The sequence below is a fragment of the Vulpes vulpes genome, chromosome 7 (assembly GCF_048418805.1).
Source record: "Vulpes vulpes isolate BD-2025 chromosome 7, VulVul3, whole genome shotgun sequence".
Taxonomy (NCBI): Eukaryota; Metazoa; Chordata; class Mammalia; order Carnivora; family Canidae; genus Vulpes; species Vulpes vulpes.
The window spans coordinates 52617234-52642463 of NC_132786.1; the positions used below are offsets into that span (position 1 = coordinate 52617234).

Below are 25230 nucleotides of genomic sequence, written 5' to 3' on the forward strand. Positions count from 1 at the left end.
ATCTGTATCTTTGGGGTAAATACCCAGTGGTGCAATTGCTGGGTAATACGGTAGCTCTATTTTTAACTTCTGGAGGAATCTCCACACTGTTTTCCAGAGTGGCTGCACCTGCTTTCATTCCCACTAGCAGTGCTTACAATTTCAAGTTCTGAGTGATACTATGATATAAGGAATATATATTTGATTTTTGCCTTTGGTTCCTGGCACAGAGCTCCTAAAACATTTGTAATTTCTTGAGCGATAAGGGTGAGAGGAGCATCTTTTATCATTCATAATAAGCCAATTCCAACCATATCTCAGTTGAAGTTAATGAGATGACTGGTTGGCTGAAAGCCTCTAGGTAGCTTCAGGATGGAAGCTGGTTTGAACAAACCATATTATTAAGAGATTGGCACTTTGAGCCCCACTTCCTGACCTCTGGGGAGAGGGAAGGGATTGGGGACTCAGTTAATCACCAACTGTGAATGATTTCATAAACTGCGCATGCACAATGAAATTGCCATGAAAACCCCAAACAGTGGAGTTCAGAGAGCTTCTAGAGCTGGTGAATACATTTATGTACTGGGAGGGTGGTGCACCCCAAACTCCACAAGGACAGACTCTCCCACTCTCAGGACACTTCTGGGTCTTACCCCATTCATCTCTTCATCTGGATGTTCATCTGTAACCTTTATAATCTCTTTTATAATAAACCAGTAAAGTAAGTAAAGTGTTTTCCTGAGTCCTCTGAACTGTGATAGCAAATTGTCAACTCTGAGAAAGGGTCATGGGAAACCCTGATTCGTAGCAAGTTGGACAGAGTGTGGGTAACCCACACCCACTAATTGTGATTGGCATGTAAAGTGGGGTAAAGTCTTCTGGGACTGGGCCCTTAACCAGTAGGGTCTGCACTTGCTCTAGGCAGGTAGCGTCATTACATTACATTGAATGACATTATAGGAGACTCAGTTGGTGTCCACAGAGAAATGGGGAATCGTTTGGTGCGGAGAATCGACACATTGAGTGTCAGAAGTATTGTGGGTAGAGAAACAGTGTTTTCTCTCAAAGTCAAATTATAAAAGATAAGGAAATAGTATCAAAGTAAAATCTTTGGGTAAACAAAAATAATTGAAACAGTGATTTATAATGTGGGAGTACTTAAGAAATTGGCAAGGCCATTTTAGAATCTTTTGCTAGTATTTTGACAATTCAAAAAAAAAAAAACAAAAAACCAGGGAAACACGTTAAGACTGAAAAGGTAAATTTACATTTTTGAAAAGAAAGGATACAATGGAATACTTCTCAGCCATAAAAAGAAACAAAACTCTGATATGGACTACAACATGAACGAACCTTGAGAAAATTCTTCTCAGAGTCATAAACCAGATAGGAAAGAGAATATTGCATGATTTCACTTTTACGAGAATATAGAAGAGGGAAATTTATTGAGACAGGAAGTTGAATATAGGTTACTACTGGCTGGAGAGAGGCGAAATGGGAAGTTATTGTTTAATGGCTGCAGAGTTTCTGTTTGGGATAGTAAAGAAAGTTCTGGAAATAGTGGCTATGGGTATACAACGTTGTGAAGGTGCTCAATGGCAATGTATCGTACACTTAAAATGGTTAAAATGGGAAGTTTTATACTGAATATATTTTATCACAAGATAAAATTAATTTTTTAAAAGAAAGGAAGAAATCTTATAAATCACAGTCAGTCTTGTTCTTTCTATTTTCAAGACAAGCGACCTTGAACTAATTGGCTTAGCCAAGTAACTACTTGGTTTTCTGAGAAGCAAGGTTCTGTATAATGTCCAACTGGTAAATAAAACTATCATAATGCCATAAAGAAATAATTAACTCACCTAAAATTAAGGGTAAATAATGAGATGGTTTCACAGGATTTTGTCTGTAGAACACAACTATCTACTGGGTTTATCAAAATGTGTTATCTCCCCTGAGGGGCCAGTATGCTTCCTCCTATCCATTAATGAGAACCTTATAACAGAACATGCTTCTATTTATTTCCTCTGGCTACCAGAAAGCTCAAACAAAATATGATGCTCAGCAACTAGACTCATCTTATGATTGGCATATTTATATTCTCCTTGTCCCTGGTACTAATCTTCTATCTCTATTTATAGTTTATTTCACTGTAGCTTTTTTCTTAAAAATTGGAATTTGTCTCATATTCTTTGTGAAATAAGGCAGGTTGTAAAAAATAACAATGCAGTTTGATCAGTGGCATAGAATCTAATATTATGAGTATGATTATTAAATGTGTAGAACATGCCTCACATGGATGATTTGGATGAGTTGGTGAACCTCTCTTCAACTCAACTCAGCTGAACACACACATACATATGCACACACACATACACAGGTACTTAGTATAAAATTCTGTGTCAGTTTCCTCAGCACTACCTTCAGAGAGCTCAAGATTTGCTTAGAAAAACAGCCTTTCCCCCATTATTTGAAATGTTAAGTGAACTAGACTGTTATGAAACAAAAATATCCAATAAGCACCACTGCTTATGCATACAAGTGAAACAAAAACCAAGCCATAACTTTGAATAGGGACAAAATCTCCAGGGATGTGCATATTTTTTTTAAAGATCTCATATCATAGTTTAAAATTTGTTGACTTTCAACATGCAAGGCAGATCACTTTGGTTAATTTTCACTTTGGTGGTTGTTTTGAAATCATTCCACACCTTGCTTCTCTTAACCATACCTTCTGAAGCCTGATTCAGTCTTATGTTTTAAGTAATGACTTTAATGCTGATGACTTCAAGCCACATGTCCTATTTTCAACTTTTACTAACCTATCCAACCAATTTGGAAGAAAGCTTTGGACAAGGTGACCAAACTATTAGATTATGACTGAAGTCCTTTCTGAAGCAGAAGTCTATAATTATACAGGAATACAAAATTTTAGAATTAGAGGAGAACAGAAATAATTGGTTCTAATCCTTTCACCTTCAAAGGAGGTCTTTGACCCTATGTGTCCAAGGTACTATCACTACCACCAGGAGCAAGGTCAGGATTGCAGTCCGGGTCTTTTGCCCCTCACTCTGGACTATCATGGTCTTGAGAATGTGCACCATCATTCCCGAATCTTCAAACTCCAATCCTGAGAGGAGGGTCAAAGGGCCAGACTGTACACAGGCTCCAGCGTGAGGGCTATTTCTCTATTCTGGAATACTTAAATTGAAATTCCAACACTGAGAAAATAAAGGCTCACCCCTTTCATTTCTCATTTCACATTTCTTTTCTGCAGAAACCCAAGAGTACACAAAGTGATGAGGAACAAAGGTAATGAATGAATTCCCAGGCCCCATGTAGAGGAATAATTAATCCATTTGCTTCTCATTTTGATTCTGTACCTCCCTTAAAATTTATTATTAGAATTGAGCAGATGCCCTCTACAAAGGGTTTTCCTCGTAATGAAGTCAGAGCCTGGAGAGCCAGGGTACTGCAGCCTGACTCTGCAGGCAAACAGGGGGCCTGCAGAAGTCCTTGAAAACATATGTTCTTTCAAGTAAAACCTTGAACTTCCAGAATTAACTCAAAATTACACTAGAGTATTTTCACCCTGCAATTCTTGACTTTCTGAACTGCGTGCATATTCCCCCCCAATCAAAAGTGTACAAAACCATAGAAGTTACATGAATGCAGAATAATTTAAAAGATAATTCTAATTGGGAAGAATGTCATCAAAGCCTGAAACTAAAAATTAGGCTAATTTTATGGTCCAGAGGCCTAGCAAGGAGATGAATATATGAATCATTTAGCTCATATGTTAACAATTCCTGCAATCACTTCATTTGACTGCCAATGTCAGAAAACATAGGCCACTCATGGGTTAATACCTGATAGCAAGGTTTTCTGCATTGTCTGTTCTACAAGTTACAGGAAACACACTGAGACCCAGTTATATTTCATTGACTTGTCCCACTTTTAATATCTGCTACGAATGCTAATAAAAGAAAGCAAAATAAGCTCAGAGGGTCAGAAACGAAGACCAAGTACGTGCATGTCAGGACCTGGAATAATGCTTCATAAATAATACGTGGCCAATAAATTTTCCCCTTCTCCTTCTGGTTTCAAATATCACTTTTCCCTAGCATAATATACTTATTCATGGCCCTCTTGTCTGTCTTCTGGACAAATACGTTTATTTTATTATTATTATTATTGTTGTTATTGTTATTGTTATTATTAATTTATTTTTTAAGTAGGCTACATGCTGTGGGGCTTGAACTCAGGACCCTGAGATCAATACCTAAACTAAAATCAAGAGTTGGACACTTAACAGACTGAGCCACCCAGGTCCTCCTGGACTAGTATACTTAAACTTATTCTCTCTGACTTCCCGTCTTAACTTTTTTTCTGTTAATAACTTCTGAGCTTCCTTCCCTTTATTGGTGTCAGGTTCAGAAAACTAGTAAGAAGTAACATAATTGACCAATTCATTACACCTGCGCCTATGAAGATTTTTAAAAACACCGTATCCCATAACAGTCTCCTACATCATGCTCCCCTTCTAACCACATGATCAAGGAATCCATCCTCCTGGGAATGTGGAGCAGAAGTAGAGCCAATTCGCCTGAAATGGGGAAAGGAAGGAGGAAGATGTTCATCACATCTGGGATTTCCCCTAGAAGTTGAGCTTCTAGTTCAAGGCCATTGTATCCAATACTAGGTCAATGAGTCGATCTCATCACATACCCAAATTGGCTTGGATAAAATAACAGAATGACAAAATTTAATAAACAAAATATGATATGTTTCAGAGACAGAAGACTAGATCTGATGCCAGCTTTTATTAGACCCATTTGGGCTGGTGCTGGAAGTCAGCCACAGGATGAGCCATGCTCAAAGCTTTGTAGATTCTAGTGACTTCATCAAAAGATGGAGGGCTCACTAGGCAAACTGAATTCTTTTGTAAGTTATATAAATTTTTTACTAAAGCAAGGGTATGTATTTTTTTTCTTCATCTGCTTTCAAAGTCTAAGAGATAGATCTCACTAAGTAATTTTTTTTTCCCAGCACCTACTAAGTACCAGGCGCTCTTCTGGCTTTTGACAATTTTCCTGATATTCTGTGATCTTAAAAAAAAATTCTTTTCCTTTTGCTATCTTGCTAAAAATTGGGTAGTAAACATGATTACAGTAACTATCTTGTGGGACATCTGGGTGGCTCAGTGGTTGTCTGCCTTTGGTTCAGGTCGTGATCCTGGGATCCTGGGATCAAGTCCTACATCGAGCTTCCCACAGGAACCTGATTCTCCCTCTGCCTATGTCTCTGCCTCTTTCTCTGTGTCTTTCATAAATAAATAAATGTCTTAAAAATAACTATCTTAAAAAAATAACTATCTTGCTAAAAGTTGGGTAGTAAACAGGAATACAATAAATTCCCACCATTTCTTTTCTTTTTTTTTTTTAAGATTTTATTTATTTATTCATGAGAGACAGAGAGGCAGAGGGAAATGCAGGACTCAATCCGAGGACCCTAGGATCACAACCTGAGCTAAAGGCAGACGCTTAACCAACTAAGCCACCAGGTGCCCCATCACTGCTTATTTCTAAATAATCTTTTATGCCAGTCACAATGACAAACTAATTGTTATTGATGAAATTATTATCACATTTTAATTTCTCAATATATTTCATTATCTTTAAACATTTTTTCCAGTAGTGATTATTAACATTTGCATAACATTTGAAATCATTTTTAATCAGTTAACCTGCTATATCTTTCTAAGAAGCCAGGAATTTCAAGTCTATTTTATAAAGAAATAAGATTGGAATCGTCTCTGTAGTTTATCATTAGATACCAAACTTGCTAACTTCTTCATTTGGGAAGGAGAGAAGGTGTGGAGGAAGGTGCCTTTGGCTGGTATAGGTCAGGAATCAACATGAGGCAGCGTTTAGCAATGTTTCAATTATGAAGTGAATGAATAATATTATGAAGTCTCATGAAAATTATAATAAATTATTTCAGAGAACAGGAAGGGCAATGCAAATGAAAATCCCATAATATTTATCCCATCCCCATTGACTACGCAAGGGTTGAATTTGGGAAAATTAACTTAGATATTCTAAAAAAGTTCACTTATTTTTAAAATCCAAGCTGAACATGTAAAAGAAAAAAAAAACCTATTTTTTTTTTTTCAGTTTAGGCATGAAGGCACGGGCACAGGTGCCAATATTTGACAGATCACTTTGGAATGTGCAATCAACTACGCACCACAAGTGTGTCTACTAATTTCATAAGAGGGAATAAGACGAAGGGGTGTCTGCTAAGCATCACAAGAATCACATCTGGGGTTTCTACATAGTGCTCTCTAATGCGAAATGACTTAAAGATGACTGTAGGATATTTTAAAGAAAAAGTAAAACTTATCTCATGACCTATTGTTATTGCTGTACATGACAACTCAGAAATAATGTCTTCACAAATTTAAATGGTACCACAGATATTAGAGGCATTCCCATGAGAATCGACTATGAGCAGTGTCTTAACTTAGCACTTTGTTTTCTTAGCAGCCGTTCCCCTTCATTGCTCTTCGACATTCTCTCCATTCTCCCTAATTTCTATGAGACTGTACATATTGCTGAGAAAAATGGGGAATTTACATTCCTCAAAACCAGTTAAGAGGGTCATTGAAAACATTTTAATGTGGTTGGAAGTAATCCCTTTCACTGAAAAGTCTGCAGAGAACTTTTTTCTTTCTTTCTTCCCTCTGATGTACGAAGATAGTAGTTCATTGTGCAAATTGCAGAGACTATTATTCTTTTGAATGTAGGTCACTAGACAGTGTTGGTTTCTGTAGCCTGGCCCACATATTTCTGCACGTGTAATAGTTAAACAGTAACAGTCCTGCTTTCCCACGGCAGAGAGGCAGAGAGATGTTTAATGGGATAACCCACAGAGCATCCATGGAGTTGCCCAACACAGGTAGGTGTCTGATTTTCATCCAAGACTAAGTGAGGAGAGCTATTCTGTGAAAGGGGAGGAGAGGAGCGCCTGGGTGGCTCCATAGATTAAGCGACTGACTCTTGATTTCAGTTCGGGTCATGACTCAGAGTCGTGAGACTGAGCCCTGGGTCAGGCTCAGCAGAGGGTCTGCTGGAGATTCTCTCTCTCTGTTTCTCTCTCTCTCTCTCTCTCTCACTCTCCCTCTCTCCCCTTTCCTGCCCCATCCCCTGTTCATGTTCTCTCCCCTTCTCTCTCTAAAATAAATAAATCTTAAAACAAAACCAAAAACAAATTGGAGGAAACTTTAGTACCACCTTCCACCAGGGTGACATAGAGGCAGATCCACAGGGCACCTGGGAGGTTCAGTGGTTGAACATCTGCCTTTGGTTCAGGTCATCATACCAAAGCCCTGAGATCGAGTCCCACATCAGGCTCCTCACAGGCAGCCTGCTTTCTCCCTCTGCCTATGTCTCTGTGTCTCTCATGAATAAAAGAATAGAATCTTAAAAAAAAAAAAAAAAAAAAAGAAGCAGCAGCCCACTCACAGAAAAGCACTTAAAAGAGTCATCCCTTCATTGAGAAGTAAATAAAGAATTAACATATGATAAAATATTAGGGGAAAATAAAGAGCCTCCTCAGGGCTATGTTTGAGGTACACTCTTGGCATTTACAAATGTGGAAATAAAGAATCATCTACAAATGATAAGGATCACAAAAATACGTGCCGGAGCAGAATGACATCTATAACTGAGAAAATAAATGATCAGCAGAGTAGGTCAATACAGAGATGTACATTTTGATTAGACCAGACTATCCTTAATAGACTGCTAAGTATTCCCTCCTATTCCTTGGTTTTCTTCCTCTTCCCCACTTTACCCCCTCATCTCCACTCCTCTTTCTTTTTATCTGTTAACCTAACTACACAATCTGCTACCTATATACCTACCTAGCTGTCTGTCCATCCACGCAAATATACTCACCTCCTTTACACAGGTTAACCACTCATTCCAGACATCTATCATTTTCCTGAGTCATTTTTGAGGACTTTTTTCATGATCTGCATAAAATCAAGTTACTAAATGGGTGGCGCCTAACCTAAGCATTGAGTAATAATTCTGGTGCCTGGAAGAGATCAACCCCACAAGACATATTCCTCACTTAAGGACTCAGAATCAGCCAGGCTCATTTGGACTTACAAGTGCCACAGTTTGCACCATGGACATTGAAAATGTTTAGCAGGAATGACAAAAAACGTGATATAGACTCACCTTGAGCTTCAATGGTCTCTTTCCTCTCCATAATAACAACAACAAAAAACAAGTGCTAACTTCAGATGAGGTACTCATGCATCCACCTGAAAGGTGCATTTGCACTAGAAGTGCTTACATGACCAGTGTTGGGCCCCTGATACACTGCGTAGGTAGTATTTTACTTCCCTGAAGCCTTCTAAAAGGAAGGGCTGGCATCCCTCTTTGTCACTTTTACTTATTTTAGGCCAGGGAGAGAGATGTGATGACTGGAGCTCCAGTTGCTATTTTGGACCTGATCCAATACCCCAGCTGTAGAAGAGTGAAGGGTTATAAAAAGCCCAAATGACACTATGGAGCTGCCATAGCCTGGGACTTACTTTAAGTACAAAAATAAATCCCTGAGTAGGTAAATCACAATTCTTTTGGCAATCTCTTCCCTGACGATGAACACAAATACCAATGAAGTCGGTAAAAGTAAATATGGAAAACTAAATAAAGTACTAATTAACATGGGTTTTCAGTGCTTCTGGTATTTTTGTTGTTGTTAGTATGACACCAAATATAGCTATAAAGAAGAAAAGCATCTGTTTTAATTAGTTTATTTTTTTCACCTTTTTTTTTCATATCCATGTAGGTTGTTTAGTTTTACTAAAAATTATATTCCATTTAAATTTGTTACTATTCAATAGTATTTTCATCATGAATTACAATTATGCGTTACTTTCATTCCTTAAATTGAATCCCACTTTACATTGACGTTTTAGAAGACAAAATTGCTTTTTTGACCCTCTAAACCCAAATAGCACTGAGGTGTACGTACCATTCTTTTGACACATCTATTACTGTTTTTAACTAGATGATAAAGTCATGGAAGACAAGATCTTAGTATTTCACATAGTTCACAGGCAAGTGATTTACACAGTGGATTATTTTAAGTGTTTACTGGTATTTATGGTTACTATCTGTCCTATGGAAAATATCTTTTCTATTAAATCTTAGCAAGGATAGTCTCATTATTAATAATGGAATTATTTCTTTTACCAGTTTTCTTCATGGTTCCATCTATTTCCAAAAGATGAATAACAAAGGTGTAAAACACATGACCTTGTAAATCAAGGAGAACAAAAATCTATGAATATCTGCAATCCTAAAACTTTTAAATGCTATTAATAAAGACATCAAAATTCTATTTAACATACTTTGCATATCTAATGTTCTTAACAAAACATGCATTTCAAGCAGAAGTTTTAAGGGTTTTAAATCACAGATTTTCACAGCATTTCCTTCCGGCAGCTGATGAAAATTGGATAATATACAATCAGAACACTTTTTCTACACATTTTAAATTGATTGAAAAATAGAAACAGATTTAGCATTCAAAAAAACACATTTGCAAACCGTTATATAAAAATGGTCTGATCTGATTTAGTAGATACTAGGTATAGAAACTTCAAGCTGACAGCATTCTTTGGGATGTTTTAAAACAGAGGGAACGTATTACAACACCCAAGCTGCCACTCTCTCAAAATAAGTGCCTCTGACTAACAGTTTGAGTCTTCTGTAAGGACTATCGTAAAAGAAAACCTTCCACTTAATGAAAGGCGTTCTCCATATATCATTGCAGGTAGAAGCCTGACATTAAATTGGTTATGAATAGTTTTCAATATAAAAACATAAAATTAATAAATTGCTGAACAGGAGATATAGGAAATACAACACATTTGCATAAGATTTGAAAGTTCAGCATTTATTACCATCTTCAATATGATATATAACTTGGCAATTGAAAAATAACTAGGTGACTATTCACGTTGTCAGTTTGCATTAACTGGGTGTATATTCAAAGGAAATAAATAATGAACAAAAGTATCTGCCTTACATCATGTTTACTAAGCTGTAAAGGCATTGACTACATGGCCAGAAATGCAGTCCAGAGAACACAATACTCTTAAATAAGAGGAATCATATTTATGGCCAGAGAGATACCACATTTACTCTCAAATTCTCTTTGACTCAAGTAATTCCTTATGTTTCCAAATATAGGGAAAGAGAGGACATTTTTTCTCTGCATAAATTGTTTTTCTTTCTTTTCTGGAGGGTGTTTGGGCACATCCAAGTTACTTTGTGTTTTCTGGAAGGCCAGGTCACAAGAGCTAAAATGTAAATGACTTGAAGAACTGAGAAGAGAAAAAATCTTAACTCCTCATTCCCCAAATGCTTCAAAGCCTCTGTCCACTGTTGCACTGATACCAAGTCAGGCCTCTCAGACATAGATAGCATCCATGAGGTTAATCTAACCAACCATGGTGAGTAAGAGTGACCTTCTATCTTTTGTTAATAAAAAAATCCTTTAAAAAGAAAAATCAAACAATTGCAAGTAAATAGGATACGTTTTGCTAATGTAAGAAATATTCTAATAAAAGTATGGTGTGTGTTGTGAAGCTTGTTTCTCAAAACACACTTTGACCACATTTGAAACTTATCACAAAGCACTAGTGGGTAGACAGGAAGGTTGCATGCAAACTTACAGATTAGTTAAAAAACAAAACAAAACAAAAAACTTAGTAATATATAACAACATTAAATTCAGGGAAGGTAAACTATATAATAAAAGTGGCTATGTAATAAAGAAATTGGCTTATATAGGATTATCACTATAAAAATTACTACTATTAATATTTGTTAATAAAATGGCCAAATTATTGCCCAAACTAGAATATTTTGAGAGTAAAATGGGGAACTATTCTTAAGAGGCATTAACTGGGACAATGTTAAAGAAACCAGGAGATGTGTTCACTCTATTTACAAGAGACAGGAAAGTATTTCATTTGGCTGGAGTTAAAGACCATGAGATGTCCTTTAACTCTCCCAAATGAAAACAGATTCATTGCAATTATTTTGTCTATTGTGAAAAATTATAGTGAATTAGAAGAACTTCCACACATGGCCAATGACAAAATAACTGGCACTGGGCATGCTCTTTCACCCTAACCAACAAAGAGACTGAACAGAATATATAAAATAACCATTTTCAGGCAATGAACAATAGGCGGTGGAGGCCTGTGATCTGTGAGAGACAGGAAGCACATGAAGGAAACTCAGAATTTGTCCTGGCTACATGCCCTAGGGCAGTGTCTAGGATACATATAGGGAAGTAGAGCCAAAGTAGAGCACCGTGTTATCATTAGTCAGAGTAGGCAGGGTCAGAGTTCAGGACTGCAGAGGCATCTAGAACTTGCATGGTAGGGTACAAGAAAGGAGTGTGGTGTGGGGTAGGAATAGGAAAAGCAAGGAGTGAAAGTCTACATGGAGATCCTCTGTGGATCTTTGGCTAAGGACTGGGTTGCACACATGGAGGGGGAGACTCTGTGATTGATCAGGGAAGAGGGGTAAAGGCTGTGATGCTGAAAACAAATATCTCTGTTTATCTCTTTTATCTATGATCATGAAGGATGGAGAGATGTTAAAGCCAACTAAGTCTGAGTGGTAAGAACACACTGAATATCTCAAATCATTAAACTGAAATTATAGACAGGCTACAGATTGAGAGTAAAGATGAAGACCTGGAGTAAAGGATATTCCCTAAGGCATAGGACGAAAAGGAGATAGAGCCACCCTAACAAAAAGTAAAATCACCCTGACAATTAAAACATAATTTTAATGTAACTGTCTATCAGAACAAAACTCAACACCTTTAAAGACAAAAAAAAGATTCCATAATTCCTTATGACAAATACTAGTAATGCCCAATGTATAAATAAAAATTACTAGAAATGTGAAAAAGCAGAAAGATGTGGTCCATAATCAAGAGAAAAAGCAAGTAACCAAAACATACCCCAATTAGTTTAGATATTGAAGTGAGCAGACAATAACCTTAAAATAGCCAAGGACTTAAAGGAAAATAGGGACTCAATGATTGAACACATGGAGGATTAGCAGTAGCAAACAATATCTAGAATAGACAAGTAAAATATCTGAAGTGAAAATCCACTGAATAACTTTAGCAGAATATTGGAGACTGAAGATTAAATGGTTAATAAGCTTTAAAAGAAATCAAAGGATATGACCCAATCCCAAGAACACAGAGGAAAAAAAAATATAAATAAATGAACAGAGGTCCATAGGAAATTTTTTAAAAATCAGCTTTAACCTAAAGCTCACACTCTTGTACAAAAAAAAAAAAGCTCAAAATGGATCAGATATTTAAATGTAGAATATAAAACTATAACATTTTTAGGGGGAAAAAAAGAAAAACATAGATAAAAGTATTTGGGACCTAAAAGTAGGTGAAGAATTCTCACACTTAACCCACAAAGCATTACTCACAAAAGGAACAGTTGATAAATTTACCCTCGTGAAAATGGAAAACTTTTGCTCTATGAAAGACTCTTCTGGGAGGATTAGAAAATACTTGCAAATCACATATCAACAAAGGACTTATAACTAGAACATATCAATTACTGTCAGAACTTAGCATTAAAAAAGCAAAACAACCCAACAAGAAAGTGAGCAAAAGACAGGAACACATATTTCACCAAAGATGAATATGCCAGGAATATAGACACATGAATTCATGTCCAATATCATTGGCTATTTTGGAAATGCATAGATATCATGATATCACTACACACCTATCAGAATGGCTAAAATATTGATAATGCAAATGCTGAGAAGGATGTAAAGAAAATGGACCATTCATACTAGTGGAGACGTAAAATAGTATAGTCAATTTGGAAAACACTTTGACGCTTTCTTTTAACATTAAACCGGCATATACCGGACAACCTACCAATTGCACTCTTAGGCTTTTATCCCAGAGAAATAAAAGTGTATTTTTATGAGAAATTTGTACACAAGTGTTCATAGAAGCTTTAGTAGTTTCTGAACTGGAAACTGTCCTTCAAAGGGTAAATGGTTAGACAAATTTTGGAACATTCATAACATGGAATACCACTCAGTGATAAAAGGAATGGATTTTTAAAAAAAATGTTCATTCATTCATTCATTCATTCATTCATTCGAGACACAGAAAGAGAGGCAGAGACATAGGCAGGGGGAGAAGCAGGTTCTGTGCAGGGAACCCAATGTGGGACTTGATCCCGAAACTCTGGGATCACGCCCTGAGCCGAAATAGATGCTCAATCGCTAAACCATCCAGGCGTCCCAGGAATGGATTCTTAATACATACAATAACTTGGATAAATCTCAAAAGAATTATGGTAGAAAAAAAAAAGTCAAACTTTGCAACTGTATGATTCCATTTATATGAAGCTCTTTAGATAACAAAATCATAGAGACCAAGTACAGATTACTGGTTGCCAGGGTTAGAAATGGGGGAGGACGGGTGTGGCTGTCAACAGGTAAAATGAAGGAGATTTTATTTTTAATTACTTGTAATTTTAATTGATAGTACACTTCTGTATGTTGGTTATAGTGGTAAGTGCACAAAGTTATACATGTGATGAAATTGCATAGAGCTATGCAAGTGTATATATAACTAGTGAATAAGTTCTGTCGATTGCCCCGATATCAATTTTCTAGCTTTGAAATTTCTATATTGTTATGCAAGATGTAAACACAGGCAAGGCTGGATTAAGGGTTCACAGATTTCCCTGTATATTACTTTGAAACCTTCTGTGAATCTATAATTATTTCAAAATTAAAAAAAATAAAAAAATAAGTGAACACAACCTTAGTGACCTATAGAAAAATATCAAGTGATCTAATATACATTTCATTGAAGTCCAGAGGAGAGAAGAAAAAAATATTTAACACAGTAAGAAGGTAACTTTCTAATTTTTAGATCCAAGAAGCTCAGCAAAAGCCATGCAGGAAATACAAACAAACAAAAATAAAAACAAGAAAAAAGGTATCTAGGTCACATCAGAGCTGAAAATCAAGGATAAAGAGAAAATCCTGACATTAGAGAGTAAAAGACTCATTACATATAAAGCATGGTTCTTACCTGGGACAATTTTGTCCCCTGGAAAAATCTGGCAATTTCTGGAGACATACTTGATTTTCACAACTGGGAGTGGTTGTGGGGTGCTAATGTTAACTAGTCCGTGGAGGCCAGAGATGCTAATTATCTTACAATGCTTAGGAAAACCACTCACAATCAAGAATTGTGTGGCTTCAATACAAAACGTGCTAAACTGAGAAATCCTGCTGTAAGGAGATAATAATATGAATGATGGCCAACTTCAGATCAGAAGCACTGGAAGCCAGAAGACAATTAAATGACACCCTTAAAATGACAGAAAAATGGCCTTTCAATCCAGAATTCTATGTCCAGTAAAATAAGTAAATAGATAAATATTCCTTTAAATAGATTGTAAAATAAAGATTTTTCAGATAATTGAAAGCTGAGAAAATTTGTCACTAGCAAACCTGCACTGCCAGAAATGCTACAGAAATATCTTCAGGCTAAAGGGAAATGATACCAGATGGAAACCTGATCTATGGAAAGGAAAGAAGAATGTGCAAAATGATAAATATGTGGGGATATATATATATATATATATACACATATATATATACATATATATATATGTTTTAACACATATATATTCCATACATATATTGACAGATCAGATATTATAATTTTAATAATTATAAATTATTATATATAAATATATATGCATAGGTGTACATATGCAGACACACACACACACCTTTATTTCCTTCTGTTGTTATTAGGGGTTGAATAGTATCTCCCAAAATTCCTGTATTGAGGTCCCAATCCCCAGTACCTGTGTTTTTGATCTTATTTAGAAATAGGGTCCTTGCAAATGCAGTCAGGTTAAGATGAGATCATTAGGATGGACTCTAACCCAAGATGACTGGTGTCCTTATAAAAAGGAGACATGGGACACAGAAACCACATGCTTATGGATACAAGGATAACACTCTGTGCAGGTTGCAGTTCTGCTGCCACAAGCCAAGGAGCTAGCAGAAGTTAGTGGCCCGGGCTACGACAGAGCTTCCTTGGCACCTATAGGTGGAGCATGGCCCTATGGACTCCTTGGTCTGGGATTTGTTGGCCTCCAGAACTGTGAGACAATGAATTCATTTTATTTAAGCCAACCAGTTTGTGGTACTTTGTAATGTCAGCCCTAACAAACTAACATACTTAGTTTCTCTAAACAAGAACTGACCATTTAAGACAAAAATAATATTACCTTGCAGTGTCTTCATGTGTATAGAATTAAAATATATGATATAATAGCAGAAAAATGAGGGCTCAAATAAAATTTCACTTTTATAATGTCTTAAAGTGTTATTCAAGGCATACTAAGTAAACTGTGATAAGATTGTGTGCTGTAAACATTTTAAAAAGTTGCATTAGGTACAATTAAAGAGCCTGAATGAAGGAATTAAAATGGATATTGAAAAAATGTTTTTGACTAGGGGCACCTGGGTGGTACAGTCTGTTAAGGACTGACTCTTGGTTTTGGCTCAGGTTGTGATCTCATGGTTGTGAGATCAAGCCCCACGTTGGCTCCATGCTCAGCATGGAGTCTGCTTAGGATTTTCTCTCCCTCTCCTTTTGACCCTCCTACTCACATTCTCTAAGATAAATAAATAAATCTTTAAAAAAGTTTTGACTAAGCCTCAAAGAAAGAGATGAGGAGCTGAAGAATAAAAACCAAATGCAACAAATAACAAAACTGTAGATTTAAACTGCAAGAATTTATTATATGCAATGAGCTGAACACTGCAATTATAAAGCATGCCAGATGAAATTCAAGGATGAAGTATATATGATCTCAAGAAATTCACCTTCATCACAAGATACAGATAGTTTGAAAGTAAAAGACTAGGAAAATATATACCATGTAAATAATAGGCAAAAGGTAGGTGATGCAACTCTTCTACATCAGACAAAGCAGAAGGAAGATAAGGAGTGTTGCTAGAGTACAAGAAGAATATTTCAAAAATAAAAGCCCTGATTCTTTAGGAACTTACAACAACCTTAACAACAGGTCTAGGTACATGCAGGTAACAATAGAGCTTCAATCATGCATGAAATAAATGCTGACAGAACAAAAGAGAAATTGATAAGTCTATAATCATTGTTAGAGATTGTTAGTACCTCTCAGTATTTTATAGAATACATAGATTTTTTTAAATGTTAGAATAAAGAAGATTTCAACCATATGATCAAACAAATTGAATAAATTTATATTCACATAACATGACACACAATGATTTCATAGTATGCATTTCTTTCAAATGTACTCAGGACATTCACCAAGATAGATCTTACGATGATATCAGCTACAAAATTAAATGTCTCAATAATTTCAAATGGTAGAAATCTCACAAAATATGTCTCTAAAGACGGAGGAATAAATTAGAATAAGATCTAGAAAAATCTTAAAGTACTAAAAATTAAAACATCCTTATAAAGAAGATGCAGTGAAAAGGAAACTAGAGGATATTTGCAACTAAATGACAATGAAAATATCATGAATAAAAATTTGTGAGATGAAGTGAAAGTAACGATTCGAGGGAAATCTGTAACAGTTTAATATTTATATAGGAAAAGAAGAATAAGTTAAAGCTAAAATCTAAGTTACTGACATAAGGATCTGGAAAAAGAAGATAAAATTAAAATGAAAGAAGAAAAATAGTAAAAATAAAAGGAAAAATTAATTGCATTTAAAAAAGAAAGAAAAATAACAAGACCAAAAGTTGGTACTTTGAAAGAGTAATAAATAAATTTAAAGAATCTCATCAAAACTAATCAGAAAAAAGTTTTAAAAACTCACAAATTATCAATATCAGGAATGACAGAGGAAATATGACTACGAGTGATAGAGATTTAAAGGATCATAAAGAAATACTATGAACATTTGTGGGAAAATGACACAAAAATTACAATTTTAAAAACAGTTTAGTTTGTGAAATAAATGTGTTAAAAAAGTCAATTGACCAAAATTAGCATAAAAATGAAAAAATGTAAAAACTCTATAATCTCTTATAAATTTGTAATTACAAACTTCCCTACCAAGACAACTCCAAGCTGAGGTGGATTATCTAATGAATTCTATCAAAGTTTAATGGATAAATGGATAAATGAATCTATACAAGTTATAAGAAAAGAGGAAGAAATACTTAAATACCTTTCAGTTCATTTAATGATCAGCAGTAACCTGATAATAAAATCTGACAAAAATATCTTAAGAAAAGTAGAGACCAATGTCCTCCAGAATATAGACTTAAATAAGTTCTATGAACAAAATTTCAAGTCAAAGGATTATATAAAGTGGTCCTATATTACAATCAAATGGGGATTTATACCAGGGATGTAAGATGGGTTTAGCACTTAAAAGATCAATTCAGTCCACCAAATCATCAGGAAAGTAAGAAAGGCCATACAATCATTTCAATATGTGCAGGATGAAGTGCTTTTGACAAAATTCAACACCTATTCATTATAAAGAACACTTAAACTTGGATCCTACAAAACCTCCTTAGTCTGAATAGGCATCTACAAAAAGCCTAAAGTTAACATTGTACTTAGTGACAAAACATTTAAAACTTTCCTTCTGAGATCAGGAATAAGGCAAAGCTGTCTGTTCTTACGTTCTATGTCATATTGTTCAGATAGTCCACATTTATACAATAGCAAAGAGAAAGACATAAAAGGCATAAAGATTGGAAAAGGTGGAGTAAAACTCTTTATTCATAAACAAGATGACAATTTACATAAAAATCCAGAGGAGGGATGCCTGGGTGGCTCAGCCCTTGAGCATCTGCCTTCAGCCACAGCATGATGCTGGAGTCCCAGGATAAAGTCCCACATCAGGCTCCTTGCATGGAGCCTGCTTCTCCCTCTGCCTGTGTCTCTGCCTCTCTCTCTGTGTCTCTCATGAATAAATAAATAAAATTTTAAAAAAAATCCAGAGGAGCATGTAGAAAAATTATTAGGAGTAGTAAGTCAATTTGAATGACTGCAAGATACAAAGTCAGTATGTAAAAAATCAATTATATTTCTGCATACTGACAGCAGATGATGAAATGGGAAATTTTAAATGTAGTTTATAACAGCAAAAAAAGCAAAATATTTAAGAATAAGCTTAAAAATATGTGAAAGCTCTACAGTAAAAACGGAAAATATAGGGGGAAGAAAAAGCTCTAAGTAGAGAGTTGCAATGTTCATGGATTGGAAGACTTAACATTGTTAAGATGGTCATTTCTCTTCAAATTGATTCAATGTAATATCAATCAAAATCCCAACAGGACTTTGTTTTTATCTTTCTTTTTCTCTTTTGCTTTTTTTTTTATTTACTAGTTCATTCTAAAATATAAATGGAATAAAAGTTTCTAAAGTAGCTAAAACAATCTTGAAAAAGGATACCACAGTTGGAGGACTTACATTACCTGATTTCAAGACTGCAGTGTTCAAGATAGTATGGTATTGGTATAGAGATTATAGATCAATTAAATAAACAGTTTAGAAATAGATGTGATAGATTAATTTTCACTAAAATGCCAAAGCAACTCACCTTGGGAAGGAATTATTTTTTCAATAAGTTGTGCTGGAATAATTGCATAAAAATGAGAAAAGAATGCATCTCTACCCATACCTCAAACCATGCATAAAAATTAATTCAAGATCATCATCAACCCATATATAAGGACCAAAACTATAATGATTTTCAACCTTGACGTTGGCAAATATTTCTTAGAGAGGACACAGAAAGCCCTAACTATAAAAGAAAAAACTGACTAATTCATCAAAATAAGAACATATGTTTACCAAAAGAGATAGTTAAGAAAATAGACAAGCCACAGTCTGAGTGAAAAAAATCCATGGTACATAAAAAGACACAAGTCTCATCACCAAAACTTACTGGAAAAACCCCCACAAATCAGGCAAACACAGCTAATGTGCAAACAACTCAAAAAAATTCTTCAAAGAAAAGGAAATATAGGGGTGCCTGGGGGCTCTGTCAATTAAGTGTCTGCCTTCAGCTCAGGTCATGATCTCAGGGTCCTGGGATGGAGCCCTGCATCAGGCTCCCTGCCTGTGGCGAGTCTGCTTCTCCCTCACCCACTCTCCTGCTCATGTGCTCTCCCTCTCAAATAAATTAAAAAAAAAAAACCCTTTTTTAAAAAGGAGATATATAAATGTCTTACAAACACATAAAAATATGTCTAGACCACTAATAACAAAGGTAATGCAGATTAAAGCCACAGTGAGATCACAAAAATGCTAAAACCCAGAAGACTAATAACATCAAATGTTGGTAAAGATTTGGGACAAATGGAGCGCTCATACATTTCTGGTGGGAGTGTATGAGACAAAGTCTATGTTTCAAAAATGGGACAAAGACTTTGAACCTCTGTTGAACAGTCTGTTTTAAGGTTAAATACACACCTGTGCCATGACCTAGAAATCCACCCTTTGATATTATCCCAAGAGAAGTGAATACATATGGCCACAAAATATTTTTACAGAAATGTTTCTAACAGCTTTATGCATAATATGTAAATCTTGGAAACAAACCAAAATGCCCAATGAGAAAATGATTTAAAAAAATAGCAGCATATTAATCAAATGTAATATTATTGAAGAGTAAAAGAAAAAAAAAAGAGTGAACTTAAACTACTTTTTAACATAGCAAGAGGGATGAAACTCAAAAACATTACATTGAATGAAAGAAGCTAGAAGCAGAAAAGCAGACATTGCACGACTGCATTTAAATGAAGTTCAAGGGTAGGCAAAACGAATCTCCAGATAGAAATGTACTGGTGCCGGAGAGTGGTTAGGGATCGACCCTGTCTTTATGACAGAAAGAACTCCTTGTTTTTCACACTTAATGCATGTTAGTAACGGAATAGAATATATATCAAGTAGCTATTTTTGTAATTCCCAATATTTTAAAATGTTGAGACGTTCCTGAATTGCATCTTTTGACTCCAATGTTAATCTTGCAGCTCTGTAAATACTCTATAACATACATATTTAAAATGAATAGAAAAACCAAATAGTTTTAAATAAGCTAGGAAATATTACTTTAACTGTTTTTCTTATATGCAAAATGCACATGATTTAAGACAATTAAGTTCATGCTCAAGAATAGGTTGAGGTGACGCAGGTATACAGGAGACAACAAGTCTCTCTAAACTGGAGTGTATCCTTAAAGTTTAGGAGCTAAGTCAAGAAGTTTCTTTGGATAACAGATAACATATAATGGACAAGATTAGATAAAATATGCAGGTATTTAGTGACACTAAAGGTAAAAAAAAAAAAAAGATAATTTGGATCACAGAAATTATTTTTAAAAGCAGCACCAGTTGCCCTAAAATGAAAATTAATTAAGTAGGATAAGTCATAACATTTAATAACTGTGTACAAGAAATTGAGCAGGGAGTTGTTTTTTTTTTTTTTTTTTTGAAATTTAGTTTCTGTAGAAACTAATATTTTTGTCTCCTGGATCTTGATCAATAAGATACTATCTAAATCATTAAGTGAAATATTTGAGTGTTAAGGTTTAACTACTATTTCTTGGGAGGATGCCTAGCAATGAACAGAGATTAGGAGTCTCTTAGTAAGGCCTTCCCTTGAATAGATAACTGGAAAGACAGTCATCTCTCCTGAAATAAGTGTGATTCCATTTCTCACTTATTATGCTAAATACAATAAAGCCTTTAACAAATGTGTCATTAAGTCTTTAGCTGATCTAAGTGTACCTCTATTTCCTTGGTTCCTTTGAGAAACCATGCAAAATCTTCATCCTATGTTAATTATCAATTTAATTAGTCAATGCTAAAAAAAAAAAAATCTTTTGCTCTAATTATAAAAGACAGTTGCCGTAAACATTTGACGTGATGAATACCTTTCCTGATCTTGGGCAGGCTATAATTTATTAAGCCCAAATATGAGAAAAAACCCGAGTAGAGTGCTTAATCAGCAGTGACCCACAATTAAAACAGGTGATATTTGCTGGGTTTAAGAATAAAAGCAATATGACTCCAATTAGCTGTCAAATCACCTGGAAAAACAGCTGTTACATAGATAGAAAATCACTTGGCTTTCTTGCTCACTTTTTCAATTTTGTCTTTATTTTTAAGTCACTTAAAAAGATAGTCCCTTTATTCACTTAACACTTAAAAACGGGGGAAATGAATTCTCAGTGTTGGAAGACATGAGTATAATTAACTTTGGTGGGGGTGTGGGAAAGGGGGGAGGAGGGGGCATGTTTTAAAGGGCACAGGGTTATGGGAATCTACGGTGCTGATAACACTCTGTTTCTTAACTGTGTCCTTTTTTATGGATGTGTTCATGTAGTGAAAATTCATTGAACTGTGCACTTACAACCTGCATGCTTTTCTGGATGTTACAGTTCAATAAAATTTGCACAAAAATATAAATCCCTTCCATAACTATATGGAATCACTTCAGCACTGTGTCAAAATTGAGAAGTTGTACGTTATTGTCTACAATAAATAATAATTCTCTTGAAAACTTTCCATATCAATTCTTCTAATCTCCAAGAAAATATATCAGAATATTTTTAAAAAATTATAAAATAGGGCTTTAAACAAAATAGAGGCGCAACATTAGCTTTTGATTATAATCAGGTTTAAAATGTAAATGTTACTTACCAAAAAGGTGTATTGTCCTTCAATTTTTGTATCAGACTGCTCACTCTAGTTGCCAAGCAAAGATGCTGGTTGTCTCACAAATCTGGAGAAATAGTACAAATAGAAAAATGGCTATACTATATTTCTTTTACTATCACTGTGTACATTTTGCTACAACGTATGTGTCTCCATAACTATAAAATGATAACTCATTCACTTGACCATTCATATAACAAGCATTGCTAAGTATCTTTGCATAGGCCGGGTGGTGCAGGGGAAATTATTAGGTAAATAAAGAAGTCTAAAAAAAAAAGGTGCCAAATTTGTAAATATCATGAAAGAGGAATAGATCAAATGTTGTGGGAATCAGGAAGTTATTTCCTAGAGGGAGACCAAGTGAACCTTCGTGGAGGAGGTGACTCTAAGAAAAAAAATCTGATTTCTTACAAAGATGGTGAGCAGGAGCTGGAACAGAGAAGAATGGATGGGGGGGCGGTAACCCAGGTAAGTGAGGAAAAATGACCAAGTACAGGGTCTGGTCGTGATCAATGACCAGAGAAGAATGGATGGGGAAGGTAACCCAGGTAAGAGAGAACAAATGACCAAATACAGGGTCTGAACATAATAGAAAAGAGGCGGGGGTTGGGGAGGGGGAGGAGCTGAAGGCATTTCAGTTTCCCTGGGGAACATTTTCAGAGGATTCGGAATCAGAGCGAAGCTCCGGGGCTCGAGGTGGTCACTTGCAGGGCCCCGGGCATCGGGGATGCGGAGCCCCGCTCGGGACCAGCAGACAGGACAGACCACAGGAGGGGGGGAGGGAAACCCTCGCTCCCGGGGGGAGGGGGCGCACCTGGGGGCGCACCTGGGGCGCGGGCGGGGGGGCGCCCTGCGGGTGTGCGGACCCCGGAGCACTTCGGCCGTGGGGGCGGGGGGGGGGCGCGTCCCCAGGTAGAGACACCTGGGGACCCGGGAGAGCGCGGGACAGCACGTGCGCGGAGCGGCCGCGCTGCAAGGCGGGACTGAGCCATATAATGCACGGCTAGAGGGTTGTTTGTTTGTAAGATTGCATTTATTCATTCATGAGAGAGAGAGAGAGTGAGAGAGAGAGAAGCAGAGGGAGAAGCAGGCTCCATGCAGGGAGCCCGACGTGGGACTCGATCCCGGGTCTCCAGGATCACACCCTGGGCCGAAGGCGCACTGAACTGCTGAGCCACCCGGGGAACCCCAAGATCTAGAGGGTTTTTCCATTATGATTCATTTTTATCTCAGGTTAAAAATTTCCAGTATTGCTTCCTTTTTCTGCCTTAGCTACCATATTTTACCAACTCTTCGCTTTTAAGCTTTTTCCCTTTTGATTTTCATGTTTCTACTATTACATGTCTTAGATATACTCTTCATTATTGGATTCCCTTCAATGCACTCAATTTAATTTTGGTAAGTATATTAGTTATGGATTTTTGTTTTTGTGCTTTGTTTTTTCTGTCTCGTTTTGTTTTACAATGGTGGAAGTTAGTATCTTCTTTTTTTTTTTTTTTTTTAAAGATTTTATTTATTCACGAGAGACAGAGAGAGAGAGAGAGAGAGAGAGAGAGAGAGAGGCAGAGACACCGGCAGAGGGAGAAGCAAGCTCCATGCAGGGAGTGCGACATGGGACTCGATCCCGGGACTTCAGGATCACACCCTGGGCCAAAGGCAGGCGCTAAACGTCTGGGCCACCCAGGGATTCACAGTATCTTCTAACACATGGACCGAAATACACCCAGAACTAACTGGAACACCTGTTAGTTCATTCTGTGAGACTATATTCTTTCTTCCTTCCCGTTCTGCCCCCTTCTTTTATCTTATTTCTGTTTTTGTGGTCAAGGTTAGGTCTCTGTATAACTTTTGCTTGTTTATATAAATTTGGAATTGGGCATCTGCTAACATATAGGACAAAAGACACTCAGAACCAAGAGGATCACCCACTAGGTCCCCTTGGGGAGACTACATTCTCTCTCCACCACAACTTCCTCATCACCACCCCCTTTTTTTCTTTGTTTTTTGTTTTTGTTTTAATTCTTACTATTTTGCTTTCAAATTTGTTTTTCAAAAAAAAATTAAAAATTTGTTTTCCACACTAGTGGTCTTTTTATTTTATTCTGTTCTTCTCTTTCTTTTATTTTCTGGTATCTGACCTCTTCAGAATTGTCTAGGTTCTATTTTACTTAGGTCGTGGTTGATATTTTTGGCTCTGCTTACTCATACAGCAACACTGCACTGGACAAAATGAGTTGAAGGAAGAATTCACCACAAAAGAAAGAAACAGAAGTAATACTCTCTGGTACAGATATACTGGATGTGGATTTAAATACCATGTCAGAAATATAATTCAGAAGTACAATTATAAAATTACTGGTAGGTCTAGAAAAAAAGCGTAAAGGACTCTAGAGATTCTTTTACTGCAGAATTGAGATCTAATCAGGCCAAAATTAAAAATACTTTAACTGAGATGCAGTCTAAACTGGATGCTCTAACTGCTAGGGTTAATGAGGTGGAAGAGAGAGTGAATGACAGAGAAGACAAGTTGATGGAAAGGAAGGAAGCTGAAGGAGAAAAAAAGAAAAACAAGAACCCATGAGGAAAGGCTTTGGGAAATGAAATAAACGATAGCTTGAGAAGGAATAGTATTCATCTTACTGGAATTCCAGAAGACAGAGAGAGAGAGAGAGGATCACAAAGTATATTTGAACAAATCATACTTGAAAACTTCCCTAATCTGGGGAAGGAAACAGGCATTCAGATCCAAGAGATAGAGAGGAACTCCCCCACCAAATCAACAAAAGCCATTCAACACCTCGACATTTAATAGTGAAACATGCACATTTCAAAGATAAAGAGAAAATTCTAAAAGCAGCTCGAGACAAGGGATTCTTAACTTATATGGGGAGAAATATCAGATTAACAGCAGACCTCTCCACAGAGACCTGGCAGGCCAGAAAGGGCTGGCAGGATATACACAGGGTACTAAATGAGAAAAACATGCAGCCAAGAATACTTTATCCAGCAAGGCTGTCATTCCAAATAGAAGGAGAGATAAAGAGCTTCCAGGATAAGCCGAAACTGAAAGAATATGTGACCACCAAATTGGCTCTGCAAGAAATATTGAGGGGGACCCTGTTAAAGAAAGAGAAGCTCAAACAAACAATCCACAAAAACAGGGACTGTACAGTAATACTATGACACTATATTCATATCTTTCAATAGTTACTCTGAATGTGAATGGGCTAAATGATCCCATCAAAAGATGTAGGGTATCGGACTTGATAAAAAAGTAAGACCCATCTATTTGCTGCCTACAAGACACTCATTTTAGACCTAAGGACACGTCCAGACTGAAAAAGATGGGGTGGGGAACGATTTACCACTCAAATAGTCCTCAAAA

At 36.2% G+C, this 25230-nt stretch overlaps 1 protein-coding gene across 2 annotated transcripts in view; it reads right to left on the minus strand.

The window, feature by feature from the left end:
* TENM3 (teneurin transmembrane protein 3) overlaps positions 1-25230 on the minus strand; it is a 2512213-nt gene that overhangs the window by 823186 nt on the left and 1663797 nt on the right. For both annotated transcript variants that reach the window (XM_072763857.1, XM_072763858.1), the window contains one exon: positions 21831-21912. The gene's annotated coding sequence lies outside the window, so the exon portion shown is untranslated. The remainder of the gene's footprint in view (positions 1-21830; positions 21913-25230) is intronic.